A 14,564-nucleotide genomic window follows, 5' to 3' on the forward strand; every position below is an offset into this window, starting at 1 on the left:
GGAGCAGCATTCTTCTTTGAGTGCTACGCAAAGACCCCCTTGTTGTAAAAACAGTAAGTCTAGTCCCCTGCGATTTTGTAGGACCACTTCTGACAGTGACCTGACTGACTTGACTAATCCGTCAATTGCTTGCTCTATTTTATTTAAATCTTCGTCTACAGAGATCCTTAGTGCTTTAAACTCTTTTTGCTGGTTAATTAGTGAGGTTATTCCTGTTCCAGCTCCCACTCTTCCTACTGTTAAGAGGGTTGCTATGGTTAGGGCGGTGAAAGGTTCTCTCCTCATCAAGTGGTGTTCAGGGGTGATATGTTGCTTGAAAACATAGTCTTTAGGGTGGTAAGTGATTCTAGGTATGATGGTTACCTGAATACAATAGTCATGAGTATGATTAAAAACTTCAAGGGACAAACAAGGAGTTATTCCTATGCTTTGGCAGACCCATCTGGTATTGGCGGCCGGGATTAACCATGCTGCTGGCTGTCTCTGCTTTGGATTTTTCACTGTGATGTTGCATAAATGTTTTTTTTCTTCGGGAACAGTACCTACACATCGTCCTTGTCCTGATACTTGGGAGAGTGTTATCCCCTGCTCACTCACTTTGTTCTTTTTCCAAGAGCACTGTTTTGGGTTGCTCTCGTTGAGTCTTTGTGGTTTACCCGTTATTCCGACAGCCTCATAAAAGGGAGGCTTGATATTATAGCATAGCCAACAGCCTTCTGTCAGTTCTGGGCTGGTCTTATTTAAAATGCCAAAGCTGGCTTGCATTACTTTCCATAAGGTGCTGTATTCCCTCAATTCCTTTTGGTCTGATTCAGTTTGATTATAAATAGTCGGTGTTTGAGCAGTGTGGTCTTCCTCTGCCGCTCAATTACCCTGGGACTGAATTTTTATAGGGGGGTTAATAACTACGTTGGGGCCTATGGCTTCAGCACTCGGTGGTATCTCTTCCCTTTTTATCAGAAAGTGCCCACCTCGATCTGTACCGGATTCCCATAATCTAGCGCCCCAGGTTTTTCCTATTGCCTATCCGGAATCCATTTTATTGGTCACATTTATCTGAATTCCGTGACAATTTCCACCCTGCTTTATTCCTGTGTCTGACCCTACCTCTGGGGGCTGACACCCGCTGGGCCTCCACCCGACCTTGATATATTTGTCTTTTTTTCCTCCAGGGGAAAACCCAAAGGCGACTGTTTCACAGCCCCAGTATGCACAGTAGTAGTGTCCAGGCCAGTTACAATAGGTTTTCCCTGGGTTAGATGCTGGGCAGAAATAAAATCCTTTTTTGTTCAGGCATGGTTTTACTTGTATAAGATCACAGAGTTGACAACTAAAGCTTGGGTTACTTGGCGTAGTTACTGTTTGTATAACCTTCTGATCCTCCCACCGTATTAATGACCATTTAAATGGTTGGTGTGATAGGGATTCTGTTGCGCTAGCTTCATTTAAATACAATGTAAGCACAAGAAGGGTAATATGCCAGGTCAAGCAACGAGCATCACTAAAGGCGTGGGGAGTACAAAAGTATGTTCGAGGATTCCTCCAATTTACACACTGCGACCTGCCCTCCCTCCAGGGATCCTTGCTCTTAATCTTACTTTTGAGGCATTTCCATGAGCGTAGTTTTATTATCCCATTCTGGGGATTCTTTCCTCCACAGCCTTCTACTCTTCTGCCTCGCTCGTCGACTCGGTTGCTTCGAGCCACGAGGGGTACCATCTTCTCGGCAGCAAGAGTATTCTTCAGGAGACCCCTGGGGGCAATTCTGTCGCTCTTTTTGCCTCTTAACATAGGAGTCCCAGTTACAGTTCTTAACCTGAGGTGTATCACACCGGATTCCCTTCAGGTGGGTACGACAGGTGCAATGAATAATTTCAACTATAAAGGGGATTGGCTCATTAGGATGATAGCAATAATATTTTGGCTCAATCCCGTATGCAAAGATCTTCCACTATTCTTGTCGCGGGTTCGGTTTGCAACCGGGCAGAAACACCAATTTAGTGTAGTGGTTTGGTCCAAAATACTCATTACTGTTTATCTGCTGTGAGATAAGAATTAGGAGAAATGCAAAGCAGGCACCAAACTTGAAAGAATATAAAGTTTATTAACAGACCTAAAAGAGGGAAGAAAAAAAAATTATACCACCTTCAGAACTCTCCTCCTCCCCCCACCTTCCTCCCTTCTCCCACTGACAATGTGAAAAAACAACCCTTAAGATGTTCAGTCTGTTTACCACTTCCATAATAACCTTGTTCAGTCCATTTAGAAAGAGAAGTCTCTTCTTGCTCATGCTATGAAAACATTACCACAACGAGACAGCCGCCCACTTCCAAATATTGTTCAGTCCATTTAGGAAGAGGAGTCTCTCTGCCTGCGTGTGAGTCCTTTCCCCCGACTTGCAGCTTTTCCCGCAACTGCTTTCGAGGGTCCACTCTTGAAGTTTCTTGGGGTACAATTTTAAGGTTGAGCCGTTCAGAAACAAAAACAGAGGCCCTTCTCCTTCCCTGGGAGCAAAGGGTCTTCATCATCTTCATCATTAAGACTATCTCTGGGAGCATCTCTAGGTACTGAGGTTTTCTCCTTTCCCGTTTGGAGCAAAAGTCCTCATCTGGTTCATCTCTCCCTGTCCAAACTTCTCATGAAATTACAGCTGCGTCAGCATCTGCCTATCTCAGTGCAGGTGCTTTTGCTTACGAGTTGAACACTCCACCCCCCATATCTTCATGAAATTACAACAGGATACTCTGATATATCATAGCTTCACAACAGAATTTCAGCTTTAAGCATCTCCTCTCTCTCTCCTCCCTCAGGTTTTCAGCTCTTCACAGCAGTAAAAGGGTTAATCTCACCTCGGCCTTGCAGCTTTGCAGCTGGGATGTTGAATTTTTCTTATCGCAGTGGAGAGGGGGGAGAGCCGAGCCGCTCCGGCTGCCCACGGCAAGGCAGTGGGGGGGGGTTCCACGGCTGGAACAGGTCCATGGCTCCAGGATGGCCGTGGCCCGGCCCGGCCTGGCCCAAGCAGGGCCTGGCCGGGCCCGCTGGCCCCCACACGGGGCCTGCAGCCACCTGTGCCAGCGCCGGAAACGAGAGAGAGCTTGGAGGGGGAGTTTGCCTATTCTTAAATGTGGATCACAGAGGTGTTCACAACTTTAAGTGGCTTAGAGAATTGTCCATATTCAAACTGGCCAGCTGATAGGTTCTATCAGTTCCCAGAGGAAACTGTAAGCACCCCTTAGCAAGGACGTCCCTTCCGGGACTATGCTTGCTAACCTATGACAATTCTTCAGATTCTTTTTTTATTAATCCTTCATGCATCACCTTATACTTTAGGATCTAATCAGTTAAGTTCCGCTGGAGCGTCCAGCAAGGAATACAAACCCCTCTAGGGGGAACCCTTTGCCTACAGTGACTCCACCACTTGTCCCCGCATACTTTACAGATGTAGCATACAAACGGATAACAGTGACACTTGGGGTCCCCACACCTTATTTTAATATCCACGCTAGAATTAGTCCTTCCTCAATATAATATGGTTCTGGTGCATATTCTACCCGATGTTTGCTCATGAATGATTTTTCTTCTGAATCTTTAATGTCAGGTCTCTGGGGCGGCTGGTCACCTGCCACTCGGGGGTTGGGCCCGTCACTGGTCCTTTGATTCTGCTAGCATGCGTCCATCCTTTTTCTGCTGTTCTAACTGCAGTCTCTGTGGTAAGTAGTACAAGATAAGGACCTTCCCACAGTGGGAGTAGGGTTGCTTCCTTCCAGGATTTTATCATCACCCAATCTCCTGGTTGTACCCGGTATAGTTTCAGGTCTAATGGGGGTCTCTGGGCTAGCATTCCCTTTTTCCACAGATTCTCTCTATACTTCATTAAACTTGTGATATACATATTTATATTCTGATCTCTTAGGCTTGGGTGGTCTTGAGGCTCTTCCATATTATAGGGCATTCCATACAACATTTCGAAAGGAGATATTCCCATGTCTGACCTAGGTTGGGTTCGAATGTTCAATAATGCTAGAGGTAGACACTTTACCCATGACAATTTGGTTTCTATCATAAGTTTTGTCAGTTGCTTCTTGATTTCCCCATTCATTCTTTCCACTCTCCCCGAGCTTTGGGGGTGCCAGGGAGTGTGGTAGTCCCATTTTATCCCCATTACTGTCATGATTTCTTTGATCACTCTTGACACAAAATGTGGTCCTCTGTCTGAATCAATGGTTTCTATTATCCCGTATCTTGGGATATGTTCTAACAAGGTTTTAATTACAACTTGCGCCGTTGCTCTTGCAATCGGGAATGCCTCTACATAATGGGTTAAATGGTCCACTATTACCAGTAGGTACTTATATCTTCCAGTTTTTGGCAACTCAGTGAAGTCTAACTGAATGTTGGCGAATGGCCTATATGCTGTAGGCCGTCCCCCCATTAGGGATTTCCTTAGGTTCTTCTTATTTACCTTTAGGCAAATAACACATCCCCTCACTATTTGTTTTGCCAGATCATTTGCTCTGATACACATATACTTAATGGCAAACTGGTCTACCAATGCCTGTGCTCTCCAATGTGTTTTGCTATGCATTCTCTTCATAATTTCCATGGCTAATGATTTTGGTAGCACGATCCTGTCATCTTCTGGGAGTCTCCATTCCCCCTTCGAATTTTCCCTCAATCCCATTTTCTGCATCTTTTCTTTCTCTTGGGCTGTAAAACTATAAATCTGCCAAATTTTACTGTGGAAAAGACAATGCTTAGCCCCTGGTGTCTCACAGGCGCATTCTATAGCATCCATACCCCAATTGTCCCAACAAGCATAGCAAGGAGGGTCCTGTAGATTTCCCCCGCAAGTATGGCACTTCCTTCTCTCAGCTGCTGGATCCTCTTTGGGAGTAGGTCGTAATGCTAATAGTGTGGCCCTTTTTGCTTCCTGATCTGCTGCATTATTTCCCCTGCTTTTGAAGTCCAGCCCTCTCTGGTGTCCTTTTAGATGTACAACAGCGATTCTTCTTGGCCCCCTCAAAGCCTGTAACACTTGTCTTATTAGATCTTGATGGACTAAGTCCTTTCCTTGGGAATTTATTAGTCCCCGTTCTTCCCATATTTTCCCAAAAGTGTGCACAACCCCATAGGCATACTTAGAATCAGTGTATATTGTTCCTAACTTATTTTTTAATAATTGCAGTGCTCGTAACACGGCATAAAGCTCACAGGCTTGTGCGGACCAGGATCTATTCAATGGTCCTGATTCTATCACCTTAAACTCTTCCCCTCCTATGATTGCATAACCGGATACTCTTTTTCCATTGATTACTCGAGATGATCCATCTACAAACAATCTATCCCCTTCTTCTAATTCTTTCTCTTCAAGATCTGGTCTTATTTTAGTTTGCTCTTCTATGGTTAACAGGCAATCATGGGCCAATTTAGCTTCATCGGGCTCTCCATACAAAAACTGAGCAGGATTTTGTAGCGTTGTTACCTCCAGGGTTAATTTCGGGGAGTCTAATAGGATCCCTTCATACTTTAAGAGTCTGGCATCAGTTATCCATTTGTCTGCTTTTTGTTGTAGAATTCCCCTAATATTATGAGGGGATAATACCCTTAGTTCTCCATTGAGGGTAATCTTGTTAGCCTCTTCTACCAGGAGAGCACAAGCTACTATTGCCTGCAGGCATGTGGGCCACCCTTTACTGACAGGATCTAACAATTTTGATAAGTACCCCACAGGTTTCTTTTTTCCAGCCCATTCTTGGGTTAGTACTCCATGGGCCGTTCCATTGTCAGCATTTATAAATAGATAGAAAGGTCTTTTTAAATCTGGTAGGCTCAGGACAGGGGCATTGACTAGATCATGCTGCAATACTCTTAGATGTTGGTCATCCTCTTCGCTCCACTTTATTAAACCCTCTTGGCTTAACTTATATAAGAACTTAACCTTGCTACTATAGTTCTCAATCCACTGTCTACAATACCCCACTAGACCCAGTAACTGCCTCACTTGTCTTTTGTTCTTAGGGGGTGGTATGGACAGAATCCCTTTTACTCTTTCAGGGTCTATTTTCTTTTCTCCTTTACTCAGATAATGGCCTAAATATCTCACTTCCTCTTCCACAAATTGTAATTTTGCCTTAGATACTTTTAGTCCTTTAACACTGAGAAAATTCAATAGTCTGATGCTTTCTGCTCGTACTTTGTCCTCTGCTCCTCCTGCAATTAAAAGGTCATCTACATACTGAATGGGGACCACTCCTTCTCTAGTCTGATATTCTTGCAGGATTTGCTCTAAGGCTTGTCCAAATAAGTTCGGAGACTCTGTAAATCCCTGGGGGAGCACTGTCCATCTTAATTGCTGTCTCCTATGTGTTACTGGGTCTTCCCATTCAAAGGCAAAATAGTCCCTACTTTTCTTGTCCAGGGGGCATGCCCAAAATGCATCTTTAAGATCAATTACACTATAATACTGATTTTCGGGACCTAATCTGCTCAATAAGGTATAAGGGTTGGCCACTACCGGGAAGCGCGCTACTGTTCTTTTATTTATTTCCCTTAGATCGTGAACTAGTCTGTATGACCCATCTGCCTTTCTTACTGGCAAGATAGGGGTGTTAAAAGGAGACATACAAGGTTCTAAAAGACCTTTATTCAGTAGCCTGTCAACTTCGGGTTTTAATCCCCTTTTTCCCTCTGGAGAAATGGGGTACTGTTTGACCCTTATCGGCACTTCAGGATCTTTAATGGTTACCGAGAAGGGAGGTATTTCGAGTCTTCCCACACTCTCTGGGGTGTACCATACTTCTGGATTAATCTTCTCTTCATCCTCCACTCTCAAGGGACAAAGTCTAACTTTTAATTCTTTATTCACTACTTCTACATTAATGCCTATCTCTATAATTAAGTCTCTTCCTAACAAATTATAATTAGCTTCTGGAACTAATAAGAGGCTCCCTATTCCCATTTTAGATCCTGTTTCTACTAATACATTCTTTATAATGGGGACCTCAAAGGGTTCTCCTTTTGCCCCAACCACTTGGGCAGTATCCCGGGAAATTTTGCACCCGGCGGGCAATACTTGTATTGTGGACCGTTCCGCTCCGGTGTCTACCAAAAACTCAAATTCCTGCTGCTGAGGACCTATCTTAATTTTTATCAAGGGCTCCTGATGTTTCCGTGCCCCCAGCAAATAGAGCCCCTGACCCCTCTAATCTTCTTTAAACATCCTCTCATCCTTCAGCCTTTTTCTGCAGTTTTTCTTAAAGTGCCCTCTATTTTCACAATAAAAACACACATTTACATCCCTTTTTTCTACTCGTGTGTCCCCTCCCCCATTTCTCTGGGGCATTTGACGTGGTCTGCGAGGAGGGGGAGGATCGTTTCCTCTTGTCTCCCTAACTGCCATCACCATCATTTTTACTTGCTTCCTGTGATTCTCTTCATCCCTTCTAACATACACTTTTTGTGCTTCTCTCAACAATTCATCTAAACCTCTATCTTGCCAATTTTCTAGCTTTTCTAGCTTTTTCCTAATGTCTTCCCATGATTTAGCCACAAACTGTGTCTTTAACAATGCCTGTCCTAGTTGTGTTTCGGGGTCTAAACCTGAGTACATCTGCAGATTCTTTCTCAGGCGCTCTAACCACTCTGTGGGTGTCTCTTCCTTTTTTTGTCTTTCATTGAATGCTTTGTTAATATTCTGCCCTCTAGGCACTGCTTCTCTAATTCCTTGTATTATGATTATTCTCAGATCCTGCATGTGACCTCGGTCTGCCTGCTGCTGGTGATTCCAATTGGGATCCTACAGAGGCCACTTAGTATCTGCTAAAGGTCCTTGTGCATGTTGTGCGTCCCATATTTGCATTCCTGCCCTCCTAATCATATTCTTTTCCTCGGCCCTAAAAAGAATATTTAATATGGCCTGTAACTTACCCCAAGTGTATATACTGGGCCTCAAAAACTGGTCTAACCTTTCTGCCACCCCCAGTGGATCTTCCAGGAGGTTCCCCATCTCCTTCTTGAATTCCCGTACATCACTAGAACTAAGGGGTACTGAGATGAATCCTATTGCGGGTTGAGGACCCGGGCCTCCCATGGGCATTTCCCTTAATGGGTATAAGTTATGTTGTCTGGCCCGGCCCCTAGTCATAGGTCCCTGTTCTTCCTCTTGGGGCTCGGGGTTACCTCCCACCCCCTGGGGCTCCCTTAGAGGCGCATTTGGGGGTTGGGGATCCTGAGGGAGTACATAGGGGGGAGGGATCAAAGGGATGTCTTCTTCCTTATTCTTATCTTTCTTTCGCTTTCCTTCCTTAAGGGGAAACAGGAGCACTTCATCCTCAGGTGTTGCTGCCCAAACGCCAGCATAATCACTCTCTTCCTGACTAAAAGGAGTTTTTGTATTCACCCAGGTGTTAAGTTTCTGCTTTACCCATCCTTCAGATGATCCAAATATAGGCCAGAAAACACCCTGGGAAATTTCCTTCCCGCCCCATATTTCTATACAATAATGAATCATTTTAGCTTTATCCTTACCCCCTGTGCTAGGGTAATGTCTCCAATTATCTAACATAAACCCCAGTGGGCTATCTCTAGGCACCGGGGGAAGTTTTATGGGTACGGAGGGCTTGCTTTTCCCCTGTCCCATCTTCTGGAGTGCCCTCAAGCGCGTCTGTGGTGCAGATTCACTCGCTTCCCCTGGTTCGTGGCTCACGCCCTCGCAGGCAATGAGAACCGCACTACTGAGGGTCCACACTCGCTTGGAGAATCCGAGCTGCCGGTTCCCCTCTCATGCACACACTCGCAGCACTCCAGGATACCCGACCCAGACTGAACGGATCCTTCCGCACAGATACTCACGCGTCCTGCGTCTTCGTCCGGACCTTTGTGCACAAAATTTACAGGGTCTGCCGGCTTCCTTTGCCTAATGCCTTGAATTTAGGTTCGTCGGTGCAACCGAGGTAGGGATCGGGACCACCAGGGCCGCCGACAGATCGGCGGGGCGCCTCCCCGGTAGAGCCGTTACCCCACCGTACAAGTTGCATCCGAGTCACGGCACCAATTTGTAATGAATTCCGGGACTCAATCTGCTAATTACAATTTTATTTATTAACAGCAAGCAAGCAAGGCAAAAGCAAATACAGCGCTGGGCGGCAGGGGAGTCTCCGCTCCACCAACTGCCGCACTTTTCGCCAGTTCCAGTTCCTTCTTATACAGTCTCTTTTCCGGTTAACGTGTCTTTTTCATGGTATTCTGCGCATGTGTGACTTGTTGCTAGGGGGTCGTTTTTTCCTCCTGGTGGTCGCAGAATGAAGGTTAGTAGTCATCCTCCGGTGTCTTTTGGTTGACCCTTCCTTGTATGGTCATTATGCTCAAGGTCCTGGAACTAAAAGCTGATTAAGCAAGTACAGATAGGGATTAGGCAAGCACATATTTGTCTCTGGCTCTTATCTAGGTATAGGCAGCTGGTTTCCTGCTACTTGATATTTAGTGGACAAAACATCCTGTATCCTTCACAGCACCCAGGGTCTAAAAGTACCCCAAGAGAAGTTGGGGTTGGATGCTAGCAGTGCTGGGTTGAGGGAAAGCCGAGAGCACCCAGAATCCTAAGGATTATTTCATACCCATGGGTGGATACTAACAAGTGACTTGAAAGAGGTACCTTATTATTCTGTTGTGAGTAGGAATAAGTGAGTGAACAAATATTAAAAAGGGGTGAATGTGTGAATGAAAGACTGTGTAATTAGAAGTTAACTTTGTTTTTGGGAAAGGTGGGCTATAATAATTTTTTTTGTTTTTTGTACTGTGAAAGGGTGGGTAGTATTTTACAGCAGTGAAGATTGGTGTTTTAAAGGAATGAATTAGTATTACAAAGGGGGGGATAAATTGGTATTTTAAGTAAGTTGGAATAGAGAACTCCTGGAAAAATGGGACAACAACCTAGTAAATTAAGTTCAAATTATAAAAGGGTACCAGAGGATATACCCCAAGACAGTCCCCTTGGGGTCAAACTCACAAACTGGAAAACTAATCCTTCTACAAAAGGAAAAAATAAAGTAAAAATTATTCAATTCTGCATGAAAGAGTGGGTAAAAAAGGAAATCAGATCTGATCATGTGTACTGGCCAAAATATGGGTCTGATGAGGCATGGATTTGCCAGGCTCTAAATGTATTTTTAAATTCAAAAGAGCCATCTCACCCTGAGGAGGGAGAATATGCTTCTTGCTAGACAGGAATTACAAAACCTCTGGGAACCAAAGTCTTTAAAATATCAGAAACCCCAGAGGAAAAGCAAACAGAAGAGAAAAAAGGCTGGGACCCTTTAGAAGTACTGCCTCCGCTGCCAGCACCAGAAGCTGCCCTCCTCCCCCTGGCTCCGGGGCTTCCCCCGCCGCCAGCACCAGAAGCTGCCCCCCTCCCCCCGGCTCCGGGGGTCTTTCCCTCGGCAGCCATCCCTCCCCCCGGCTCCGGGGGCCTTTCCCCCGGCAGCCACCACTCCGCCCGCACCGGGGCCCTTCCCCCGGCAGCCCTCCCGCCCCAATGGAGCTGGGGGGGGGAGCCCTGCCCCCGCCCATGCCGGGGATCCCACCCTTCCCGTATATCTCGGGAATCCCAGCAGCCTCAATTGAATCAAGGGAAACGTCACCCGTCCCGGCTTCAGCCCCCACCTCTCCTGCCTTGAGAAACCCAGCTTTAGTGCCGGTCCCCGCCTCCTGTGCTCCGGAGTATTTGGCTTCACTGCCATACCCCACCCCCACCCTCTGCACCTCAGAATATTCGGCTTCAGTGCCAGACTCTGAATCTGCCCCTCCTCCCCAGGGGAGTTCGGTGCTTTCTTCCCAAATAAACCCTCTTCTTAACGAAGGAGCACCATACCAAAATACAAGAGGTGCCATTAAGGCTCAGAGGCAGCCCAATAATCCCTCCATTGCTAAACAAACAGAGGGAAGCCGAGAAATTCATTTATTTCCATTAAGAGAAGTACCTATGGGAGGAAGGGGAACCGGCTTTGTGAATGCTCCTCTAACCTCTACAGAGGTTAGGAATTTCAAAAAAGAAATTAAAGGATTATTAGAAGACCCCATAGGTACAGCTAAACAGTTGGACCAGTTCCTAGGTCCCAACATTTTCACTTGGGAAGAAATGCAATCAATAATGAAAATAATATTTTCCCAAGAAGAAAGAGAAATTATTAGAATTGCTGGAATAAAAATTTGGGAAAGAGAAAACCAACAAGGTCCACCCGGGGATCAGAAAATGCCCATTACACCTCCTAACTGGAACCAAAATGATGAAGCTGGGAGGGGACATATGAATGATTATCGTAATTTGATAATCAAGGGAATAAAAGAGGGGGCACCTCGAGGATAAAATGTCAGAAAGGCCTTTGAGGGGCAGCAAGGGAAGGAAGAAACCCCGACTGAGTGGCTGGAGAGGCTCCGAAAGAATATGAAACAATATTCTGGGATAGACCCGGAGTCCCTAGCAGGGCAAGCCCTGCTAAGAGTTAACTTTGTCACACATGCCTGGCCAGATATTAGGAAAAAATTGGAAAAAATAGAAGACTGGTATGAGAAACCATTACAAGACCTAGTAAGGGAAGCTCAAAAAATATATGTCCAGAGGGATGAAGAAAAAGCCAAAGTGGAAGCAAAGATCATGATAGCCACTATGCGAGAGAGTACCTTCCAAAAAAATCTAAATCAAAAGCCCTCAGGTAACACTCCTAAACGTTCAAGATTCAGAAATGGTGGAAAAGAGAAAAATAAAACCTCAGCACAGTCAAGTTTCCAAGAACAACCCAAGGATGCCTGTTTCTATTGCAAGGAAGAAGGGCATTATAAAAGAGAATGCCCCCACCTGAGGAGGGATCTGAAAATATTTCAAGAGACACACACAGAAGAAAAATAGGGAAGTCATGGGCTCTATTTTTTGGGGGATAAAGACCATCTGGAGCCTTTGATAACTTTAAAAGTAGGCCCCCTAGAAGAAGTATTAGAATTTATAGTTGACACTGGGGCAGAAAGGACTTGTGTGATGAATATTCCAAAAGGGTGTGATGTAAGTAATGATATGGTAAAAGTAACGGGAGCAAAGGGGGAAGGATTTAAGGTCCCTGTCATTAAAGATGTGGTTATTGAAGGGGAAACAAAAATAGGGATAGGGGATGTTTTGTTAGTTCCTGAGGCTGGCAGCAATTTATTAGGAAGGGATTTACAAATCCAACTGGGGATTGAAGTCATACCAGAAGAAGGGAGAATGATGGCCAAAGTGTTAAAACTTAGCCAAGAAGATGAAAGAAAAATTAACAGAGAGGTTTGGGCTAGGGAAGGGAATAGAGGTGGACTAGATATTGACCCCATAAGGGTCACGATTGAAAAAGAAGAATGTCCCATTCGTGTACGTCAGTACCCTATATCTTTAGAAGGGAGAAAAGGCTTAAAACCAGTAATAGAAGAATTAATAAAGGATGGGACACTAGAACCTTGTAAATCCCCTCATAATACCCTTATTCTCCCAGTAAAGAAATCTGATGGAAATTATAGATTAGTGCAAGATTTAAGAGAAGTAAACAAAAGAACACGGGCCTGCTGCCCTATGGTTCCTAATCCCTACACTCTTTTAAATAAAATTCCACCTCAACATCAGTGGTTTAGTGTGGTGGATCTTAAAGATGCCTTTTGGGCCTGCCCACTGGCAGAGGAAAGCCGAAATATTTTTGCCTTTGAATGGGAAGATCCAAACACAGGGAAAAAGAACCAATTGAGGTGGACTAAACTGCCACAGGGGTATTGTAAGGCCCCAAATTTATTTGGGCAAGCCTTGGGAGAAATATTACAAACCTTCCCCACTCCCCCAGGAATACAAATTATTCAATATGTAGATGATCTTCTAATATCAGGAGAAGATGAAATTAAAGTTAAAGAAGCTACTATAAAGCTTCTAAATTTTCTTGGGGAAAAGGGACTAAGGGCATCAAGAAGGAAATTACAGTTTGTGGAATCAGAAGTAAAATATCTCGGCCACCTGATAAGCAAAGGTAGCCAAAAACTAAGTCCTGAAAGAATTACAGGGATTTTATCCCTCCCTCCTCCCTCTTCAAAAAAGGAAGTTAGGAGACTGCTGGGGCTACTGGGATATTGCAGACTATAGATTGAAGGATATACACAAGCAGTAAAATTTTTATATGAAAAATTAACAGAGGGAGACAATATACAATGGACCAAAGATGATGATAATAAATTAGAAAAACTGAAGTTGAAACTAGCCTTGGTACCAGCTCTAAGCTTACCCTCACTAGAAAAACCCTTTCATTTATATGTGAATGCAGAAAATGGAGTAGCTCATGGTGTATTAGTCCAGGAATGGGGAGGGGTGAGAAGACCAATAGCTTATTTATCTAAACTATTGGACCCAGTAAGCCGTGGCTGGCCAGTATGCATTCAAGCCATAGCAGCTACTGCTATTTTGATGAAGGAGAGCCGTAAGCTCACCTTTGGAAGTAAACTGATTGTATACACACCCCATGCGGTCCGAAATGTGCTAAATCAAAAAGCTGAAAAATGGTTAACAGACTCCAAGATACTAAAATATGAAGCAATTCTGATTGATAGTAATGATCTAACTATAGAAACAAGCAAAAGCCTCAATCCGGCCCAATTCCTGTATGGAGAACCAAAAGATGACCTGGCACATGATTGCTTGGAAATTATTCAATACCAAACAAAAGTTCGGGAAGATCTAGAAGAACAAGCCCTCTTAGAAGGGGAAAGAATATATGTGGATGGTTCATCCAGATGCTTGCAAGGAAAAAGAATGTCAGGATATGCCTTAGTCGATGGGATAAATATGCAGACCATTGAAAAAAAAAACTACCTTCAAATTGGTCGGCGCAATCTTGTGAATTATACGCTCTAAAGAGAGCACTGGAGCATTTAGCACACAAAAAGGGGACCATATATACTGATTCAAAGTATGCCTTTAGGGTAATACATACCTTTGGAAAGATCTAGGAGGAAAGGGGTTTACTAAATTCAAAGGGGAAGGAACTGATACATGAAGGCCCGATTTCAGAAGTTTTAGAGGCATTAAAATTGCCTGAAGAAATAGCCGTAGTGCATATCAAAGGACACCAAAAAGGGATGACCCCAGAAATAAGAGGGAATAATCTAGCAGACCAAGAAGCCAAAGATGCAGCAGAAAATGGGACTAAACAAATTATGTTAATCCTGACCCCAGAAAGGGGAGAATTGGAAATCCCCAAATTTAGTAAAAAAGAAGAAAAGGAATTATTTAAGATAGGGGGAGAACAAGATCAATCTGGAAAATGGAAACTCCCTGATGGGAGACAGTTACTTAATAAGCCACTCACTAAGAGAATATTAGAAGATATGAATCAAAAAACTCATTGGGGTACTCAAGCTTTGTATGATCATTTTCTGAAAAATTATGAGTGTATTGGAATCTTTGGGGTAGCAAAACAAATAACTGAGAACTGTATAACTTGCCAAAGAGTGAATAGGAAAATAATGAGAAAAACAACATTAGGAGGCCGTGAGTTAGCTCTGCGACC

The sequence above is a fragment of the Coloeus monedula genome (assembly GCF_965178545.1).
Source record: "Coloeus monedula genome assembly, chromosome: W".
Taxonomy (NCBI): Eukaryota; Metazoa; Chordata; class Aves; order Passeriformes; family Corvidae; genus Coloeus; species Coloeus monedula.